Raw genomic sequence first — 8755 nt, 5'->3', positions numbered from 1 at the left:
GGTAAAGATACTTGGTCAACAATCTCGATACCAATGCGTGCCGAGCAGCATCACCATGTGGCAGCTGTTCCACAGGGAGCCCTCGGTTTCGTCGCAGCACCGTAAGCTTTTAACCAGGCAACTATTACCAACTTACACGCCATAAAGGTGGTGGGGTCATAGACCACAGAATAAGGGGAGTATTGCAAGGGAAAAATTCAAACATCAAGGGTTCCCTTCACATCAAGGGACAAGGGATTTCAAATCCAACAGCGGATTTGTTTTAAAGAGATTCAAGTGTTCTGTTGGGACATCCACTATTAGTCGATACAGTGTCCAAAGTTCTCCAATCATGACTAGTTTGCTGATATCTGAATGGCAACTTCTCTTGTAACCTGCTAAATAACTCCCTTGACAGCTTTAAGCATGGCTAGCGTAACTAAAGTAGATGAACACAATAAACACAGCGAAATAAAAAAAATGCATATTCCAAATGGTCTTATACGGGTACAACGTATAGGCATTCAGGCTCCCATTCATGACACAACATTCACCTATGGTCGAACGAGCTCAACAACTATGGACGAACGATAATGTCAAGAATACAATACCGGAGGACAGTGACGAAAAGCACTACTACTACGGGTACAGCATCCCAAGGCAACTAATCTACATCTTCTCGTGGCAATGGCTGAGTGAGAGGAACCAAGGGCTTGACTTCTAACACTTCCGAGGGTGGAGGTGTTGGCGGTGCTGCAACACCAGTTCTTCTTCTTTCCGGTGGGTGGATAGATATCCCTTCCAAGATCGGGGCATCCTGCCTTTTAGCGGCCAACATCCTTCGTTCGGCCCTAGTGACAAGATAGGCCACCTGAAGCTGATGGACATGCTGATCTTCAGCCTCCTTCAGGGCTTCCAACATGGTAGTCTCCCGGCTCTCAGCAGCTGCAGCACTGGCATGCGCTTCGGCGAGCCGCACCTAGAGCATCCGGTTGAAGACCTCAGCTTCTTTGGCTCGATGGAGGCAGCTCCTCAGTTCCAAGGCTTGCCGGTCATACTGCTCATTCAGAGCAAGTAGGTATGTGGTCAAATACACCATGGTTGGACTATCTTCTTGCGCATCCCACCCTTGCAAAGCCTCCATGCGGGCCTTCTATGCCCGCCGATTCTTGTCCAAAGGAGGAAAGAACCACATGGGGGTACGGGCAATGGGCTCCTCATAGATCTAGCAGAGGTACCGCAAGGCTTTGCAGGCCACAACCTGGTAGGTGTTGACAAAACAAAACCCAGTTGCGGTCACACTCTAGGCTTCAGTGAGGTTGGGGAACTCCTCACTCTTCCCGATGTAGACGGTAACCTTACACCACTCGGTGCCATGCTCCTCATACTTGGGACAATCTCTGACTCTGAGCTTTTGCATGGTGGCATGCAGGATTTTGGGAAAACCCTCAACATTCATGCAGTAGGTACTAACCTAGGCTCCTACCATCACTGGCAGTGGTTACAAGGAAGGCTGAGCGAAAAGCTGGCTCAAGGAAAAGCTAAGCGAGCTAAAGTGCACCGAGTGGTGATATCAATGGCTAAGTCAGGCGCTGCTTATAAAGGTGGAGCGCTCAGTGGTCCTAGCGCGGTTCACCAGGGTTCCCGCGCGGAATCACTATGACGAATCGACCAAAATCCGCACGTTCGAGGCGAGCGACGTTCGAGGCCATTACTAACTAGTATGACTGTAGGGCAAGGGTTTGATAAGAGCGTAGAAAAGGAGGACGGGGAGACATGGGTCATGACGGGCGTGAACCATGGGTGATCACGGAGCATGAAGCCAAAGTGCAGACCTAACTCTAGAATAGGAATGAGTCATTCGTGAACAATACAACACGCGTGACACCTATGGATGGTGTATCTGCAAGCAATACGGCACTACAATGCACAAATAGGATATGCATGAATGCACGTCCTATACGTTCTTCCACTGTTGCCAGCATATAGGGCAATCGTTCTTAGATTTTTGGCACATCGTTCTCTCCCTGTAACTAGTCGATACTATCAGACTATGCTCGAGTCAGTGTACCTACAGAAAAATTGATTAAGCCTACCTAAGTCAGCAGAGTGTCATCTATCTTAGATACATAACCATAGTAATAGGGTTACTTATATAACTTCGCATGCAAACGTCCTAACTTTTTATAAAAATGGGTTGTCAAATTTTAGCTTAGAAAATGTTTTCGAAGCCTTATTTCCTCATTTGCTCTCTGATACCACCTGTGGTAGAACCGCCTAATCTAATGCCTCATAGGAGTGCTTGCCTTCCATTAGACACTAAGCACTCGAGGGAGAACACCAAATTACTCGGTTTCATCGGACACACCCCAGGGGAGAACCCGAAAGTCCATATTTTTGCCATCAGGATCACAAATGAGAGAATAAAGCTTACATCATTCTGAATCATTTCTTACATCACTTTTAATACAACATCAGAGTATAATATTTATTAATATAATAGCGGAATGAAATCATATTATCAGAGTTATGAATAATTTAATTAAACAACAGAATTTAAACATGTGAACAGAGTTACAGTGGAAATAAACATCTATTAATGACAAGATGAAGTATTGATATATACACTACGACAACAGATTATGAAACTTTCATTTATAAAAGTATTTGGTGAGAGTTATAACTAGCAACTACGATCGCAGCGTAAAGGAAACCCTCTCTGAGCCCACTAGGAGGAATCCACACACAAAGGTCAGCTTTGGCATCCACCTGTCACCTGCAACAGGAAGAATAAAACCCTGAGTATTCAATTATACTCAGCAAGACTTACCCGACAGGAGGAAAGAAAAGACTCTAAGGATATGCAAGGCTATCTAGCTTGTGGGTTGCATTTGCAGGAAGCATTACTAAGCGTGCATTCTTAGATTTGATTTTTATTAATAGCCGCATTGGTTCATTAACTAACCATTCTATGTAAGCACCTATGCTACTTTCAAGCAGGTGATAAGCAATCAGATTTCCTTTTTCCATCTTCCATCTTGCATCTTTTAGTTCTTACTATGATGCTAAATCATAGACAAGCCGTACCAGATCGCCCGGTGATTCGCGAATCAATGCCCCCAGCTGGGTACCCTGAAAACACATGCCCCGCTTGTACCCTAGGCACAAGCAGGACCAACCCATCACTCTCCTATCTTGGGTGTAACAGAACCGACCAATTATACGAAATTAAGTAAGAAAATCATCCGCTAGAGCAGACGATTTAGCAAACTTAAGCCCGTATAACCCGGTAGTCCGTGAAATCACGAAGGATTTCAAACCAACTCACATACCAGCCAAGATCATAATAAGTTTAGCGGTCACCATCACATATTACATAAAAGTTCGCACCACAGGTACATCAGAGTTTAAACATAGTTATTACAAAACGAGTTCGAATAAAAGTAGCGGAAGCCATTTGTTCTACATTTTCTGCCATACAAAGCTTCGAATGGAGCCATCTTGATGCTTTCTTAATAACTGTTATTGTAAGCAAACTCAGCTAATGGTAACCTTGACTCCCATGAACCCCTAGAACACAATACATAGGCTCTTAACATATCCTCTAGAACAGTATTAACTTGTTTAGTCTGACCATCTATCTGAGGATGATAAGCGGTACTACGAATCAAACTAGTTCCCAAGCCTTTGTGTAAATGTTCCCAAAAGTGATCTATGAACTATGGCCCTCTATCAGATACTATAGTCTTTGGTATACCATGCAACCTCACAATTTCTACAATATACTTCTTGGCATATTGGGGTGGTCGATAAGTTGTCTTGACAGGTAAGAAATGAGCGATCTTGGTAAGACGATCCATAATCACCCAAATCGAATCATGTCCCTTTTGAATAGTGGGCAAACCTGAGATAAAATCCATACTTATATCATCCCACTTCCAACTAGGTATGGACAAAGGTTGCAACAAACCGGTAGGTTTCATATGAATAGCTTTCACTCTACAACACGTGTCACATCTAGCAACATAGGCTATAACTTCTTTCTTCATCTTGGTCCACCAATAATGAGGTCTTAGTTCTTGATACATCTTACTACTTCCTAGATGGATAGATAGCTTAGAAAGGTGAGCTTCATCCATGAGTTTATTCCTAAGCTCTCGATCCTTGGGAACCACAAGACGGTCATCAAACCACAACACACCCTGTTCATCTACTTTAAAGTGCTTAGACGGCTTTTCTTTTATTTTTCTCTTTGATGTGGAATATTCCCTTGTCTATTTTCTAGCTTTCTATTATCTTACTCTCCAAAGAGCAACTAATCTGAATACTATGTAACACAACAGGATGCATTAGATCGAACCCATCTTCAAGTAATGGCTACACATTCAAGCAATGTGACTTTCTACTCAAAGCATCTACCACTACATTGGCCTTTCTAGGATAATATTGCACATTCAAGTTGTAATCTTTGATCAATTCCAACCATCTTCGATGTCTCATATTCAGCTTTGGTTGGGTAAAGATGTACTTGAGACTCTTGTGATCTGTGAAAATATTGCACATATTACCAAGTAGATAATGTCTCTAAATTTTTAGGGCATGCACAACTGCAGCAAGTTCAAGATCATGTGTCGGATAGTTGCCCTCGTGCTTTCTCAATTGACGTGAGGCATAAGCAATGAGTCTTCCTTCTTGCATAAGAACACAACCCAAACCAGTTTTTGATGCGTCGCAAAACACATCAAATGGTTTCTCAATGTCCGGTTGTGCTAGAACAGGAGCAGTGGTCAATAGTTCTGCAAGGTGTGAAAAGCTGCTTCACACTCCTCTGTCCATACGAACTTGTGATCTTTCTATAGCAAACTTGTCATTGGCTTGGCAATCTTTGAGAAGTCTGGTATGAAGCGGTGATAGTAACCAGCTAATCCTAAGAAACTTCTAACCTCAGGAACTGTGGTCGGTGCCTTCCAATCCATAACCTCTTGCACCTTACTTGGATCGACTGAAACTCCATTTTTTGATAGAATGTGACCAAGGAAAGGAACTTTCTTCAACCAGAATTCACATTTGCTAAACTTAGCATATAGCTTATGATCTCTAAGTCTAGTCAAGACAATTCTCAGATGCTCTTCATGATCCTTCTCGTTCTCAGAGTACACCAGAATGTCATCAATGAACACAACCACGAACTTATCCAATTCTGGCATGAAAACTGTATTCATCAAAAACATAAAGTATGCAGGAGCATTTGTCAAGCCAAAGGACATGACAAGATATTCATACAACCCGTATCTGGTGGAAAATGCGGTTTTTGGTATATCTTGTGGCCTAATCTTGATCTGATGATAATCGAATCTCAAATCTATCTTTGAGAACACCTTAGCCTTGGCTAACTAGTCAAATAGAATATCAATATGAGGCAAGGGATACTTATTCTTGATGGTTACAGCGTTAAGTGGCCTATAATCCATGCACATTGTTAATGTGCCCTCTTTCTTCTTCTTCACAAACAAGGTGGGACATCCCCATTCAGACTTGCTTGGCCGGATAAACCCCTTTTTTGATAACTCTTCTAGTTGCTTCTTCAGCTTAACTAATTCATCCAGAGGTTTAGCTCAACTAATTCATCCGGAGGCATCCGATAGGGTCTCCTTGAAATTAGAGCTATCACGGGGATTGACTCAATTCCAAACTCAATATCCCTATCTGGCGGAAGACCGGGTAAGTCATCTGGAAATACATCCGGAAACTCACACACTACTAGAATCTGATGAATAGGAATAACTTTAGTAGCACATGTCACACTTATAAGATCTGTTCTTCGAGGCAATGGTACTTGGAAAGTACCCTCACCTAGGGGATCCTTAAGGGTAAGTACCCAACTTCCTGTATCTATAACTGCTCCCTAATCCTTCATCCAATTCATCCCTATAATGACATCTAGAACTAGTCCAGACATAACTATCAAGTTCACTCGAAACTTTCTGCTACCTAATTCAAGGGTTGCCCCTCAAACCATCCGATTGGTCAAAACATCAGCCCCTACTGAACTTATACGGTAACCATAACCCAATTCTATGCATAGTTGTTCATGTTTCTGTACAAATGCTTGACTCATAAAAGAATGCAATGATCCATAATCAAATAGAACAACTACAGGGTTTTGGTTGATAGGAAACTTACCAGTGGTTACGGGCTCTCCCTCAGGAATCTCATCCACAGTCATACTATGCACCCGAGCAGGATAGGTCTGCTGCTTCTTCTTGAGCGGATAGGGACATAACCTTGAGAAGTGGCCGGGTTGATCATAATTGTAGCAGGGTCTGCTTACTGTACCAGTAGATCTCACAGCTCCCTTGGAACTGCCTTGTACCGTAGTTGCGGCTGCCTTGTTAGACTGTACTGCCATCTTGTAAGACTTTTGTGGTCCCCTGAAATTCTGACCTCTCTGCTGTGGTGGCCTGAACCTAGCGCCAGGTGTAGATGGACGATAGGGAGGACGACCTCCCGTAGGTGCTCTTGCTTAGGACAGACCACCTTCTAGGGCTCTCTTGCGAGTCTTGGCTGCGGTGCTGGCATTGTTATTCTTTTCCTACTTCAGACAATCACTGATAAAGTCATTGAATCTAGCGCAGGTGTTGGTACCCACATGCTTCATCATCTTTGGATTGAGTCCCCTCTTGAAACTGGCAATTCTCTTAGCATCAATGTCAACCATGTTGGGAGCATAACGACACAAGTTATTGAAAGCATGCAAATATTGCGTCACAGTCTTGGTGCCCTGATTCAATGCCAAGAACTCTCCCAACTTCATCTCGATCAGCCCGGGTGGAATATAAACTCCACGGAAGGCCTCAACGAACTCTCTCCATGTAATCTGAGCATTTGGAGGGAAGGTGGTGTGATGGTGCTTCCACCACATTCCCGCCGGTTCTTATAACTGATGTGTAGCATACTCAGTTTTCAATACCTCAGTCATCCTCAACACATGGAATTTATCTTTCATAGTGTTGATCCATTCTTCAGCATCGAGTGGTTCTGTTGCTTCCTTGAATATTGGTGGCCTGGTGTCCATAAAATCTTTGAAGCTGCTGTGCTGATTCACCCCAATGCCACCACCCTGATTGTTACCACGCTGAACATTGTTGGCAATAGTACACAGAAAATCCTCCATGTTCTTCTAGGACTATTCCGTGTTGCGCTAACTCCCGAGCAACTATGCGAGGAACACCTCTGGGGTGAGCGAGGGAGGAGGTGGCAAATGCGGTTCATGGGGGGGCTCATTGTTGTTGACATGGTTTCCACCACCACCAGTCCCAGCACCATTAGCACCAGTCTCAGCGGCCTCATAAGTGGTACGGTGAGTATTTGTCATCTGCATATTTCAGCAACAAGTAATGATTGAGTGAAGCTGTTATAATTGTGAGTGAAGGAAAAATTATGTCGTACTGAATTTACTAGAGAGAATAAATTCATACAATAAAACAGAGGCACAATAATCGCATCCCAATTAAAACAACATCACTAATTAAATTACTTCAAAAGCAAACATCGCGTCCATACAACTGAGTTGCCAGCATACATACACTAGACTTTTATGCATTCAGATATTGCATTACTAGCCAAGTTCTAATCACATACCAAGTCTCATAAGTTCGAAGCAAGATACATTAGGTTACATGCCAACAAAAGAAAGGTCATCGCGACAGGACCTAAACACTAGCGCAAGGCAACTAGCCTACTCCTTGGGGCCATCATCGGGGTCAGAGACATCACCATCGCCCCTAGGTGAAACTACAGGCATGTCCTCGTCGTCGTCATCGATGTCCATGCCAGCGGCATCTGGAGGAGCATATGGGCCAACCCCATTGTAGAGCACGTGAAACTCCTCGTGCAGGTTGACGTTGTACTCCTCTAGCTCATCGACCCTTTGTAGTAGAAGGTCCCTCTCGTCCTAGGCTTCATTCCTTTCCTGAACCAACTGTCCAATCATGCGGTCTGCATTGTTGTTGGCTTGAGTCAACGTATGCACCTGCTGCATAGCTCTATCACCTCTCTACCACCTGGTTCCACTGTAAGCTCATATCAGCTAATTGCTCCTACAAACTAGCTATAGCACGTGTCTGCTTCTTCTTCTGCTTTCTCACCTTGAGCTTATCATGACTACATAAGCCAGTCAAAGTCCAGTAGGTACTCTCAAGACCCTCATACGCTCTGATGGCGGCGAACATAGCACTCATAGCATGGTCGTCGCTAGCCTGTCCCTCAGCTGGACCTCTGACCAAGGCACTTCCCTGAGGCTGAACCCAAATAGCATCACGAGGATCATCTCTCAGAAAGGTGCCAGCTAGAGCTGCTACAAACTCATTAGGAAATCTGCTCATGATATCCCTGATGACACGGAAAGCTGCTCCCTCTACACCCTCAATAGGAGTGCGACCCTCAAACTCCAAGTGCCAACCATCCTACTCTAGAGCATCACCAAGAGTAGGAACCATGATCTCTACCACTGCAAGTCCATCCTCTGCTAACTGGCTCTCATTCCAAGAGTACACTGGCTCTTGACCCTCTGGGTACCTCACATCATGGAGCACTCTCCAAAGCAAGGTCGGCATGCCAAACTCGCTCAAGAAGGTGTCCGTGGTGCGGTGCTCCCTCAGGGCCAACGAACGTCAAGGTACTCTTCCTTTGGTGGACCTACGGGCAGTCTGCTTCGTGCAGGCCATCTGTAGCAAAATTTCTTTTATCACTTCGTGGGAACATATTTTAGGTGATA

This window comes from Miscanthus floridulus, chromosome 18, assembly GCF_019320115.1.
Source record: "Miscanthus floridulus cultivar M001 chromosome 18, ASM1932011v1, whole genome shotgun sequence".
NCBI lineage: Eukaryota > Viridiplantae > Streptophyta > Magnoliopsida > Poales > Poaceae > Miscanthus > Miscanthus floridulus.
Note: the sequence above shows the minus strand (reverse complement) of the source record.